The sequence below is a fragment of the Balaenoptera ricei genome, chromosome 2, assembly GCF_028023285.1.
Source record: "Balaenoptera ricei isolate mBalRic1 chromosome 2, mBalRic1.hap2, whole genome shotgun sequence".
NCBI classification, from domain to species: Eukaryota; Metazoa; Chordata; class Mammalia; order Artiodactyla; family Balaenopteridae; genus Balaenoptera; species Balaenoptera ricei.
Window position 1 is genome coordinate 134,982,777 of NC_082640.1, and position 14,445 is coordinate 134,997,221.

The window sequence follows — 14,445 nt, forward strand, 5'->3', positions numbered from 1 at the left end:
ATAGAAGATATCTGTTGTACATGTTGCTTGATAGTTGCTTTAGAAACATGAAACTTTGGTTGTTTTATTTATTCGGCCATATGGAATGAGTTTATTGTCAAAATGGCATCCACATAATTGGCATACCAACTGAATTTTTTAACTTTAGGCTATTTGCATTTTCAAATGTTACAGCTTCTGGGAACTGTATAAAAGAGTAACTATTGGGAATTCCCTGGCAGTCTAGTGGTTAGGACTTGGCGCTTTCACTGCGGGGCCTGCCCTCTATCCCTGGTCTGGGAGCTAAGATCCCACTAGCTGCGAGGTGGGGAAAAAAAAAAAAAGGAACAATTTATACTTTATTAATCTTTTGCACATTACTGAGAATGAGCTTAATAGTTTTTTTCTTCTGATATTAGATTTTGTGAAAATATTATGATCAGGATCAGAGTGTGAGGAAGGAGGGAAATGAAAGAGAGAAAGAGAATTTACAAATAGTATATAATCCCTCCTTGGATTTTTCTAGCTTTTTTGATTCCTTGGTGCTGTTTCACAAATCCATGACATAATGGAACAAAATCCTTCCAATGTGAATATATTCTGTTGCTAATGCTTTCTCTTTAACAGGGAAACATAAGTTGTGACAAAATAACTCCTGCTTTTAAAATGAGTGAGGTTTTATAAAATACCCATATTAGAGTAGAAATATTAAAACTCCTTGTGTAGTGAACTTTACCACATTATGTAGAAGCTTGCTTAATTCCCCTTCCTTCCTTCATTTCTGCCTTTCTGTTTTCCTCAAATAGTGCCTGTTTACTCTATAGTCTGTATATGGAGATAAAACAACAAGTAACATTATGCTGCCCTTGCTGAGTTTACAAGTCTAGAGGAGAAGTTATATGTTATTCAAATAACATGTCATCATATTACAAAGTACAAAATGTGGCAAAAAGGAAAAGCAAGATGAGGTCTGAAAGCCTGGGATGAAACCCTGATCTAGACTGAGGATTGGACAGGGAAAACTTTATCAGGAAAGAGCTTTCACATAGTGACAGTGGCACATGGGGCCTGGCATATGCAAAGGCCCTGAAGCAGGCAAGATGATGGACCGTTGAAGGAAGGAACCAGAGTAAGGCCAGTGTGCCTATGAGTGGCACAGGGGGTGAATGGCATAATGTGAGTCCAGTGGGATTGGGGGGGGCCTTTCGTATCACAGTGGGCCATTTTATCAAGTTAGTGGTCCTGCTCTTTTATTTGAACACACTAAAGAGATTTACATAGGTTTTATCACTCGATATATACAATATGGTCAGTAGACTGGAAGGGGCCAAAAAATGGATGCAGGGAGGTCAGAAAGGAAGGCTTTGCAACACTGAAGAAAAGAAATGAATGTAACTTGAACATGCTTTTAATATGTTTTACTTTAAAAACATGTTTGTATCTCTTTCTACTACTACATGCCCAGAATATGTCATAGTTCTGGGAGAGATGAGTGTGTGAGGTAAAAGGAAGATACCCAACCACAGTTCGTGTGCTATCACGCACTCACCACCACCTGTCCAGGCCATGCTTTGTGTTTCCAAAACCCTAGAAATCTCTGACCAGCAGATGTTTTGTTGCTATCTGGACCTGCTTGCATAATCCTCTTTCCTTAATCCAAAAGATGACCTATCACAGTTTGCCTGTGACCAGTTTTAGCATTGAAGTCCTGCATCCCCCAAAACCCCTCAGTCCCAGGCAAAATGAGGGGGTTGATCATCCTACCACACTTAAGCATTGGGCCCCTCACAGTTGTAGGCTAGAGTCAGAGGGTGGGAAGAGAAGGGGAGAGCCAGGCTGGGATTCTCTGTTTATACTCCTTTCCCTAGTCCTACAAATATTAGAGGGGAGCCTGTGGAAAATGTGTGAGCCACACCATTCTATTTAAATGTTAAAAGAAAAGCATTCCCCTCAATCAATTCCAAAATTTTGAGTGTTCCCCTATCTCCCAGCTCCTGCCACCCACAATGTGCTTCATGCTAAGCAAACCTTGCAACAAAGTTTAAAACTTGTCTGCTTTGAAGTAACATGAAATACAGTCAAGAAGATCATACATGGGAAAAAATTTAGATCTTATTTACAAAATGTATTACTTTGATAACTGCAATAAAAGTTTAGCAAAGGGAGACACTAGTGTCATATAAAATAGAGATGGCTTAAGGAATGAGTAGGACATATGAAAGTGAAGGTAAGGAATAAGGTAAGAAAGGGGCATGACAACTACATAAGACTGGTAAGATCTAGGAGAACAAGAACTATGTCTCTTCAGGTCATTGGTTTTGTTCCCTGTTTTTGACCAATTGTGTGACCCATAGCACAATATTTGAATGAGTACACAATACTGAGGGGCAATAGTGTGTTGGTAAATGTTTAACAACCTGCTCCTTGGGGAGTGGGGTGGGGGACCCCCCATTTGTAGTGTTTGTGGACTTCTCTGGTGTAGATACTCCATCATCAATTTCAGCCACTAGTGTGATATTAATGAACATGAAGATGGGGAGAGATGTACACAATCAGCTCTTGTGAGCCAGTGTTAGCTGGCTGTAGCACTTTACCATTTGCTGTGTATACCCAAGAAAAAATTAAAAAAAAAACAAATTTGACTAAAGCTAATAATCATAACCTAGAATAATACATTTTGGCATGGGTAGGGAGAGATCATTTTTTTGGAGCCCTTAAAAAGCAGTCAGGTAAACATGTTTAGAGTTGATGATTCAGCTTTGACTGTGAAGCACTTTCCTCTGTAGTTTCACACTCCTGTTCCACAACCCCTGTGTAAGAAGTCTGCACTATTCTGTACTGATTGATTATGTATTCATCAAGGCAGCCTTTAAGTACTTAGAATTAGCACGGTATAAGAAATACAATCAAATTCCCAGTATCCTCTGCCTTCATGCAAAGCCTGGAAAAGAACAGTTCTGTGTATCAATTCAATGCAGCACTTTCTTTCCTTCTTTGATATCGCATTTCAAACATTTCACGAAGAGCTAAACCTGATTTTGTTCTCAAAGAAAAATATGCACTGAGTCTAATATATTGACTGACGTGCTCCCTGGATGCTCTCTCCTGCTGCTGGGACCACCTGCATTGTTGATCACAGAGTCATTAAGTAGCATTCCATCACTTGATGTTTGACAGTATACTGTGATTCAGAGATCATGTTCCCACTTGGGCTCTCAATGAAGTGTGAAGCCTCCACTGATGATGAACAGTCATTTTCATCTGTGTTTTTTAGTAACTTCACCCTGGGAGCTGTAATCTAAATATTTTTGAGAGTCTAGATGAGCAACTTGACTATATTTTCCTAGAGGTGAGTAGTGAATGTAAAAGAGTGATGGTTATGGCTGGCCTTTTCTTTAAAGTTAGCCAATTTTGTCTATTGTCATGGCTAAGGGGTGGTCCCGCTGCCTGTCTCTCAAGCAGCTGATTCACAATGGTCCTCTTAACTATTTGACAAATGTACATTTTCTGAATAGAAATATAGTCAGATGATTTTAACAGTTTAGTCCCAGGAGCCTAATGCATTTTATATTTTGACTGATATTTTATACATTTTGATTTTTCTCCTTTTCAGAATCTTTTTTATTTTGGATCTAGGAACTGAGTATATATACTTAACCTTTGTGCTTTGGTGGTATAGGATGAGTTCTCCTCCAATGAGTGATTTTTTTTTTTTTACATTGTTCCAGAAAATTGGAAAAAAAAATAGGTGAGGATTAAATCAGGAAGAAGTAGTGCATAAATATGCTCATTAGAATTTGATTGATTTTAGTTTGTTAATTTTTACTTGTTCATGTTTCATACTTGTACAAAATTTATAAGCCATTAATCAGTTTTATGTGATAAGTAATTAATGTGTAGTTTTATAATTGTAAATAAGTAATGCTATAACAGATGTAATTTATAATTATAATAAATAATAAAGATGTTATAGTAAAGCATAATAATAAAAATGCTATACTAAAGATGACTTGAATCAACACAAAGAATCTACTTATATATTTAAAAGTCCTTCTCTTTTAATGCTACCAAAGCAAAACTTGGGTCTGCTTGCCCGCGCACAGTAAAGCCCATCTACTGACACCAGGCTGTGGTGAAGGAAAGTTCAGTGTTTAATGTAAGGCACCATACAAGGAGTCTGGGACTGCTAATGCTCAAACATCCGAAACTCCCTGATGGGTTTTAGCAAAGCATTTTTAGGGCAAGGTGAGGGAGGGGAGTCCCAGGGTACTGTGATCAGCTCTTACACAATTCTCTGATTGGTTGTTGGTGAGGTAACAGGGTGGTGTCACAAGGGTTAACATTATCAATCCTTAGATTTCAGTAGGCCTAGGGGCCATGTGCTCATGGTCATCAAGTAGTTAATGTCTTTCACTTGGTGGGGGTTTTAGCATCTGTAAAACAACTCAGGAAATGTGCATCAGACACTACTGTCTATGTACTTCAGAGAGGAGCTAAAGCAGAGGATATGGGGGGAGGGTTCTGTCCTGGGAAGGCCCCACAGGGTCCTGCTCTGTTACATTAAAAGGCCTTAGTTCAGTCTGAAAATTTCAGAAACACTGATCTGGGGTCAGGGTGTTGTGTATGAAGCTTGTCCTCCCACATATTGAGTGCATGTCCTTTAGATCCAAGTCCCTGTTCATTTATTTAAAAGGCAAAATGTTGAGGGCAATGTTATTTTTCCCCTGCTGCCCAAGTTGCTTGCCAATAGTATGAAGTTTTATGTGGTTTACTAGGTTTACAGACATGCATGAAGCAAATGTTTAGTTAAATATTAAGGTTTCATAATCATTTATATCATAACATGAGCCCAATAGTATTTCAGGTTAAATGAATCTTGTATGTGTGATGGATGACCTCTTCATCCACTGAACAGAACTTTTTCTTTATGAAAGTGAACAAGCATCCTTAGTAATTAGATGTAAGCATTCTTTAATTATGAAATAAGTATTCCAGTTGATAAAATACTGACTTTGGAAGGCTTTTTAAAAAGCTTTGCCTCACCTGTCAAATATTTTAATCCATTCACATTTTGGGTTTTCCCTATGGCAGCAAACATTGAGGACTAGATGAGAGATAAGTTACCATGCTGTTTGATACACATGGTAAACCAATACATTATTGACCTGCTTAATCCCTGAGTAAAGAATTTGGCCTTGCCCAAAGCTTCGGGGAGGTAATCTCTAGTGTCTTTTCTTTGCCTAAGGACTTTGGTCATATTCACTAGCCTAACAATGTGATTTAGAGTGAGGGCTGACCGAACCAGAAAGACCAATAATGTGATGTAGGTATCAGCTGACCTAGAGACTCAACCATATTTGCAATCAGTCAATCAATCATGGCTGCGTAATGGAGTCTCAATAAAAACTCTGGGGCTTGGGCAAGTTTTCCCAGTTGGCAAAACTCCATACTTACTGTCACAAATCAGTGCTAGAAGAGTAATGCATCCTGATTCAACGAGGAGAGGAAAATGGAAACTCCACGTTGTGTACTTCTATGGGACTCTACCCTATGTGCTTCTTCCCTTGGCTGATTTTAGTCTGTCTCCTTCCCAGCAGCAAACCGTAACCATGAGCATAATTGCCTTCGGTGAGTTCTGTGAATTCTTATAGTGAACTATCAAATCAGAAGATGATTTGGGAAATTCCCCAAACTTGCAGTTTGTGTCAGAAGTGAGGACAGTCTTGTTCTAACTAACAAAGTTCTAACTTTGTAGTTGGCTCAGGAGCTCTGTTATTTCTGTTCCTCACCCCCACACATCTAATAAACCATGTATAAATGGTGGGGCACTGAAACATAGAGGAGACTGGAAATCTAGTTTATAGTGTCTAGTAGAGTTAAAATATAATAAGCTTAAAAAGTCACGGTTTTTCCTGCTTAAAAATATAATACATATTTATTGAAGAATTAGTATATATGCATGACAAAAATGTAAAGATGTAGGCAAGATTTGGGCATGTTTTCTTGCAATAAGTTTATATGTGCCATTTTTGTATCCTGATTTTTCTTTTCTTAAGCCTTTTCTGTAAGATTTAATGTTCTTCACATTCTTTTAATAATGGCAAAATACATTTTATCGTATGCTTAGTTATAGATCCATGTATAGATAGATTTACTTCCTGGTTGTCCATTTCATTGTTCTATTCATATATTCAAGAGCTAGTACCATAGAACTATGTAAAAGGTAGCTTCAGCTTATTTACTGATATAACTTGAGGTCAACATCCAGGAGCTAATTAGGCATAGATAAAAGCTTGCTACTTCTGACAAAATAATCTTTAGAATGAGGCATCTCATGAGTCACTGCTCACAAACAACAAAGCATAGATTAGCCACAAATAATGCTAGTGACCAGCATAAAAAAAATATGATGCGGGCAACAACATAAATGAAAACGAGCAAAATAAGTCCATGACTGCCTGCCAGGTTTTGGTAAAAGTCTTGATTTCAAAGTAATAAGAATTCTTAATACTTTACCGGACAGTAAGAGGGTTTGTAAAATTCTGACTAAATCTGGAAGATAGTTGTTTCTTATGTCTTTCAGATTGCATAAAATATTATTTTAAAGTTGTTCTAAGACAATTTAAAGGCATTCAGGAGCAGAGCATATCGTAAAGCTTTGTTTTCTCACCATTTTATTTGAAAGCCACCTTATATCCTTTATGGAATGAGGTAGATTATATTTGCATGCATTTTTTTTTTAACATCCTTCTTGGAGTATAATTGCTTTACAATGGTGTGTTAGTTTCTACTTTATAACAAAGTGAATCAGCTATACATATACATATATCCCTATATCTCCTCCCTCTTGCTTCTCCCTCCCACCCTCCCTATCCCACCACTCTAGGTGGTCACAAAGCACCAAACTTATCTCCCTGTGCTATTCCGCTGCTTCCCACTAGCTATCTGTTTTACATTTGTTAGTATATATAAGTCCATGCCACTCTCTCACTTCGACCCAGCTTACCCTTCCCCCTCCCCGTGTCCTCAAGCCCATTCTCTATGTCTGCGTCTTTATTCCTGTCCTGCCCCTAGGTTCTTCAGTACCACTTTTTTAGGCTCCATATGTATATGTTAGCATAAGGCATTTATTTTTCTCTTTCTGACTTACTTCACTCTGTATGACAATCTCTAGGTCCATCCATCTCACTACAAATAACTCAGTTTCGTTTCTTTTTATGGCTGAGTAATATTCCATTGTATATATGTGCCACATCTTCTTCATCCATTCATCTGTCGATGGACACTTAGGTTGCTTCCATGTCCTGGCTATTGTAAATGGAGCTGCAGTGAACAAAGTGGTACATGACTCTTTTTGAATTATGGTTTTCTCAGGGTATATGTCCAGTAGTGGGATTGCTGGGTTGTATGGTAGTTCTATTTTTAGTTTTTTAAGGAACCTCCATACTGTTCTCCATAGTGGCTCTATCAATTTCCATTCCTACCAACAATGCAAGTGGGTTCCCTTTTCTCCACACCCTCTCCAGCATTTATTGTTTGTAGATTTTTTGATAATGGCCATTCTGACAGTGTGAGGTGATACCTCATTGTAGTTTTGATTTGCATTTCTCTAATGACTAATGATGTTGAGCATCCTTTCATGTGTTTGTTGGCAATCTGTATATCTTCTTTGGAGAAATGTCTATTTAGGTCTTCTGCCCATTTTTGGACTGGGTTGTTTGTTTTTTTGATACTGAGCTGCATGAGCTGCTTGTTAATTTGGAGATTAATCCTTTGTCAGTTGCTTCATTTGCAAATATTTTCTCCCATTCTGAGGGCTGTCTTTTCATCTTGTTTATGGTTTCCTTTGCTGTGCAAATGCTTTTACCTTTCATTAGGTCCCATTTGTTTATTTTTGTTTTTATTTTCATTTCTCTTGGAGGTGGGTCAAAAAGGATCTTGCTGTTTTCCTCTAAGAGTTTTATAGTGTCTGGCCTTACATTTAGGTCTTTAATCCATTTTGAGTTTATTTTTGTGTATGGAGTTAGGGAGTGTTCTAATTTCATTCTTTTACATGTAGCTGTCCAGTTTTCCCAGCACCACTCTTTGAAGAGGCTGTCTTTTCTCCATTGTATATTCTGGCCTCCTTTATCAAAAATAAGGTGACTGTATGTGCGTGGGTTTATCTCTCTGTTTTCTATCCTGTTCCATTGATTTATATTTCTCTTTTTGTACCAGCACCATACTGTCTTGATTACTGTAGCTTTGTAGTATAGTCTGAAGTCTGGCAGCCTGATTCCTCCAGCTCTGTGTTTCTTTCTCAAGATTGCTTTGGCTATTTGGGGTCTTTTGTGTTTCCATACAAATTGTGAAATTTTTTGTTTTAGTTCTGTGAAAAATGCCATTGGTAGTTAGATAGGGATTGCACTGAATCTGTAGATTGCTTTGGGTAGTATAGTCATTTTCACAATGTTGATCCTTCCAATCCAAAAACATGGTATATCTCTCCATCTGTTTGTATCATCTTTAATTTCTTTCATCAGTGTTCCCTCTATGCCTACTTTCTGGAGGGCTTTTATCATAAATGGGTGTTGAATTTTGTTGAAAGCTTTTTTTGCATCTATTGAGACGATCATATGGTTTTTCTCCTTCAGTTTGTTACTATGGTGTATCACATTGATTGATTTGCATATATTGAAGAATCCTTGCATTCCTGGGAGAAACTCCACTTGATCATGGTGTATGATCTTTTAATGTGCTGTTGGATTCTGTTTGCTGGTATTTTGTTGAGGATTTTTGCCTCTATGTTCATCAGTGATATTGGCCTGTAGTTTTCTTTGTTTGTGACATCTTTGTCTGGTTTTGGTATCAGGGTGATGATGGCCTTGTAGAATGAATTTGGGAGGGTTCCTACCTCTGCTATCTTTTGGAAGAGTTTGAGAAGGATAGGTGTTAGCTCTTCTCTAAATGTTTGACAGAATTCGCCTGTGAAGCCATCTGGTCCTGGGCTTGTGTTTGTTGGAAGATTTCTAACCACAGTTTCAATTTCAGCGCTTGTGCTTGGTCTGTTTATATATTCTGTTTCTTCCTGGTTCAGTTTCAGAAGGTTGTGCTTTTCTAAGAATTTGTCCATTTCTTCCAGGTTGTCCATTTTATTGGCATAGAGTTGCTTGTAGTAATCTCTCATGATCCTTTGTATTTCTGCAGTGTCAGTTGTTACTTCTCCATTTTCATTTCTACTTCTATTGATTTGAGTCTTCTCCCATTTTTTCTCGAAGAGTCTGGCTAATGGTTTGTCAATTTTGTTTATCTTCTCGAAGAACCAGCTTTTAGTTTTATTGATCTTTGCTATCATTTCCTTCATTTCTTTTTCATTTATTTCTGATCTGATCTTTATGAATTCTTTCCTTCTGCTAACTTTGGGGTTTTTTGTTCTTCTTTCTCTAATTGCTTTAGGTGTAAGGTTAGGTTGTTTATTTGAGATGTTTCTTGTTTCTTGAGGTAGGATTGTACTGCTATAAACTTCTGTCTTAGAACTGCTTTTGCTGCATCCCATAGGTTTTGGGTCATCGTGTTTTCATTGTCATTTGTTTCTAGGTATTTTTTCATTTCCTTTTTGATTTCTTCAGTGATCTCTTGGTTATTAAGTAGTGTATTGTTTAGCCTCCATGTGTTTGTATTTTGTACAGATTTTTTCCTGTAATTCATATCTAGTCTCATAGCATTGTGGTCGGAAAAGATACTTGATACGATTTCAATTTTCTTAAATTTAGCAAGGCTTAATTTGTGACCCAAGATATGATCTATCCTGGAGAATGTTCCATGAGCACTTGAGAAGAAAGTGTATTCCGTTGATATTGGATGGAATCAAAATCCTATAAATATCAATTAAGTCTATCTTGTTTAATGGATCGTTTAAAGCTTGTGTTTCCTTATTTATTTTCATTTTGGATGATGTGTCCATTGGTGAAAGTGGGGTGTTAAAGTCCCCTACTATGATTGTGTTACTGTCGATTTCCCCTTTTATGGCTGTTAGCTTTTGCCTTATGTATTGAGGTGCTCCTATATTGGGTACATAAATATTTACAATAGTTTTATCTTCTTCTTGGATTGATCCCTTGATCATTATGTAGTGTCCTTCTTTGTCTCTTGTAATAGTCTTTATTTTAAAGTTTGTTTTGTCTGATATGAGAATTGCTACTCCAGCTTTCCTTTGAATTCCATTTGCATGGAATATCTTTTTCCATCCCCTCCCTTTCAGTCTGTATGTGTCCCTAGGTCTGAAGTGAATCTCTTGTAGACAGCATATATACAGGTCTTGTTTTTGTATCCATTCAGCCAGTCTGTGTCTTTTGGTGGGAGCATTTAATCCATTTATATTTAAGGTAATTATCGATATGTATGTTCCTATTACCATTTTCTTAATTGTTTTGGGTTTGTTATTGCAGGTCTTTTCCTTCTCTTGTGTTTGCTGCCTAGAGAAGTTGCTTTATCATTTGTTGTAGAGCTGGTTTGGTGATGCTGAATTCTCTTAGCTTTTGCTTGTCTGTAAAGGTTTTAATTTCTCCGTCAAATCTGAATTAGATCCTTGCCGGGTAGAGTAATCTTGGTTGTAGGCTTTTCCCTTTCATCACTTTAAATATGTCTTGCACTCCCGCTGGCTTGCAGAGTTTCTGCTGAAAGATCGGCTGTTAAACTTGTGGGGATTCCCTTGTATGTTATTTGTTGTTTTTCCCTTGCTGCTTTTAATAATTTTTCTTTTTATTTAATTTTTGATATTTTGATTAATATGTGTCTTGGCGTGTTTCTCCTTGGGTTTATCCTATATGGGACTCTCTGTGCTTCCTGGACTTGTTTGATTATTTCCTTTCCCATGTTAGGGAAGTTTTCAACTATAATCTCTTCAAATATTTTCTCAGTCCCTTTCTTTTTCTCTTCTTCTTCTGGAACCCCTGTAATTCGAATTTTGGTGCATTTAATGTTGTCCCAGAGGTGTCTAAGACTGTCTTCAATTCTTTTCTTTCTTTTTTCTTTATTTTGCTGTGCAGTAGTTATTTCCACTATTTTATCTTCCAGGTCACCTATCTGTTCTTCTGCCTCAGTTATTCTGCTATTGATTCCTTCTAGAGAATTTTTAATTTCATTTATTGTGTTGTTCATCATTGTTTGTTTGCTCTTTCGTTCTTCTAGGTCCTTGTTAAATGTTTCTTTTATTTTCTCCATTCTATTTCCAAGATTTTGGATCATTTTTATTATCATTATTCTGAATTCTTTTTCAGGTAGACTGCCTATTTCCTCTTCATTTGTTAGGTCTGATGGGTTTTTGCCTTGCTCCTTCATCTGCTGTGTGTTTCTCTGTCTTCTCATTTTGCTTAACTTACTGTGTTTGGGATCTCCTTTTCGCAGGCTGCAGGTTCGTAGTTCCCATTGTTTTTGGTGTCTGCCCCCAGTGGCTAAGGTTGGTTTAGTGGGTTGTGTAGGCTTCCTGGTGGAGGGGACTAGTGCCTGTGTTCTGGTGGATGAGGCTGGATCTTGTCTTTGTGGTGGGGAGGACTCTGTCCGGTGGTGTGTTCTGGGGTGTCTGTGACCTTATTATGATTTTAGGCAGCCTGTCTGCTAATGGGTGGGGTTGTGTTTCCGTCTTGCTAGTTGTTTGTCATAGGGTGTCCAGCACTGTAGCTTGCTGGTTGTTGAGTGGAGCTGGGTCTTAGCATTGAGATGGAGATCTCTGGGAGAGCTTTCACCGTTTGTTATTACATGGAGCCGGGAGGTCTCTGATGGACCAATGTCCTGAAATCGGCTCTCCCACCTCAGAGGTACAGGCCTGATACCACACCAGAGCACCAAGACCCTATCTGCCACATAGCTCCGTTGAAAAGGGAGAAAAAAGAAAGAAAGAAAGAAAAAGAAAAATAAAATATAAAGAAATAAAGTTATTAAAGTAAGAAAATTTTTTTAATTATTAAAAATAAAAAAATTTAAAAGTAATTTAAAAAAAGAAAAAAGAAAGAAAGAAGAGAGCAGCTAAACCAAGAAGCAATTCCACCAATGATAACAAGTGCTAAAAAGTATACTAAAAAGAAAAAGGACAGACAGAACCCTAGGACAAATGGTAAAAGCAAAGTTATATAGACAAAATCACACAAAGAAGCATACACATACACACTCACAGAAAAAGAAAAAGGATAAAAATATATATATATATTTAAAAAAAAAAAAAGAGGAAGAGGGCAACCAAATCAAGAAACAAATCTACCAATGCTAATAAACTCTAAATACTAAGCTAAGATAAACATAAACCAGGAACAAATTGATTCAGAAAACAAACCCCAAGTGTACAGTTGCTCCCAAAGTCTACTGCCTCAATTTTGGGATGATTTGTTGTCTATTCAGGTATTCCACAGATGCAGGGTACATCAAGTTGATTGTGGAGATTTAATCCGCTGTTCCTGAGGCTGCTGGGAGAGATTTCCCTTTCTCTTCTTTGTTCGCACAGCTCCTGGAGTTCAGCTTTGGATTGGCCCTGCCTCTGCATGTAGGTCACCTGAGGGCGTCTGTTCTTTGCTCAGACAGGATGGGGTTAAAGTAGCAGCTGATTAGGGGGCTCTGGCTCACTCAGGCCACAGGGAGGGAGGGGTACGGAATTTGGAGTGAACCTGCAGCGGCAGAGGCCAGCGGGACATTGCACCAGCCTGAGGCATGCCGTGTGTTCTCCCGGGGAGGTTGTCCCTGGATCACGGGACCCTGGCAGTGGCGGGCTGCACAGGCTCCCGTCAGGGGAGGTGTGGATAGTGACTGGTGCTTGCACACAGGCTTCTTGGCGGCTGGAGCAGCAGCCTTAGCATTTCATGCCCGTCTCTGGTGTCCGCGCTGATAGCCGCGGCTCATGCCTGTCTTTGGAGCTGGTTTAGGTGGTGCTCTGAATCCCCTCTCCTTGTGCACCCTGAAACAATGGTCTCTTGCCTCGTAGTCATTTCCAGACTTTTTCCCGGACTCCCTCCCGGCTAGCTGTGGCGCACTAGCCCCCTTCAGGCTGTGTTCACGCAACCAACCCCAGTCCTTTCCCTGGGATCTGACCTCTGAAGCCAGAGCCTCAGCTTGCAGCCCCCACCCACCCCGGCGGGTGAGCAGACAAGCCTCTCAGGCTGGTGAGTGCTGGTCGGCAGCCATCCTCTGTGCGGGAATCTCTCCGCTTTGCCCTCTGCACCCCTGTTGCTGTGCTCTCCTCCATGGCTCTGAAGCTTCCCCCCAACCGTCTCTGCCAGTGAAGGGGCTCCTAGTGTGTGGAAACTTTTCCTCCTTCACAGCTTCCTTCCCGAGGTGCAGGTCCCGTCCCTATTCTTTTGTCTCTGTTTTTTCTTTTTTCTTTTGTCCTACCCAGGTATGTATGGAGTTTCTTGCCTTTTGGGAAGTCTGAGGTCTTCTTCCAGCATTCAGTATGTGTTCTGTAGGAGTTGTTCCACATGTAGATGTATTTCTGATGTATTTGTGGGGAGGAAGGTGATCTCCGTGTCTTACTCGTCCACCACCGTGAAGGTCTCCACATGCATTTTAATAATAAAAAACTTGTGTTTTAACAAATTCATTTGACTAGGTCATTTTAACATAATTAAATTATTTTGCCAAGTTGTTTCTGGAAAGTTAGTAAGTCTTGAGGATCATTTTGTTGCAATTCACCAAAATACCATAACATAATTCATGTATATAAGAGTAAAGCTAGACAGACTCAGGGATGACATTTATTTCTTTACTCTATAAAAATATTTTCCCATACATCACTTCCCCAAAGTAATTATTTTGGAAGGCATAGAAAAACAAGTTAACCTGATTTTCAAAATGAAGAAATGATACTCAGAAACATTAAGTACTCCCCAAAAAATAAAATTTGGTAAGTGGGTAGATCTAGAAGAAAACTCAACTCATTTGTGAGCACTTTTTGTAAAACTTTTTCTTCTTTAAAATTTGCCATTGAAGGTCAGCAAAACTGTAGGAGACTATCACTTAGCATCTGAAAGTTAAGCTGGCTCTAGGATGAATTATAAATCAATTGTGGGGCACATCCAGGGTCTGTGGGGTCTGAAACTGATACAATTCTGAGGGTCCTCTTTAAGAAAAAGAATGTAGATTACTAATATAAAATTAAAGACAAAGCAAAGATTTAGAATGAGAAAATTAAATTGCAAATTATATATAGCTATTAAAACTTAAAGCACAACATTTTAAAAATAGTATATTTTCATTAATTGCTTGATCCACCTTTAAAACCTTCCTTCCTTATATTTTCTGGCTACATACTCTTTGGTCTTTTCTCCATTTGACCATTGTTTTCTAACATTTTTATGAATAATAAAAAGTCAATTCATTCTCCTCCAGTAGGATTGTTGACATTTGTATTGATAAGATATAAAAGTTTCTTTCAGCCTCATAAGTAATATCACTAATGCTATGTACAGCTTTAGAATTGTTGTCAAATTGAGAGAAACCTTT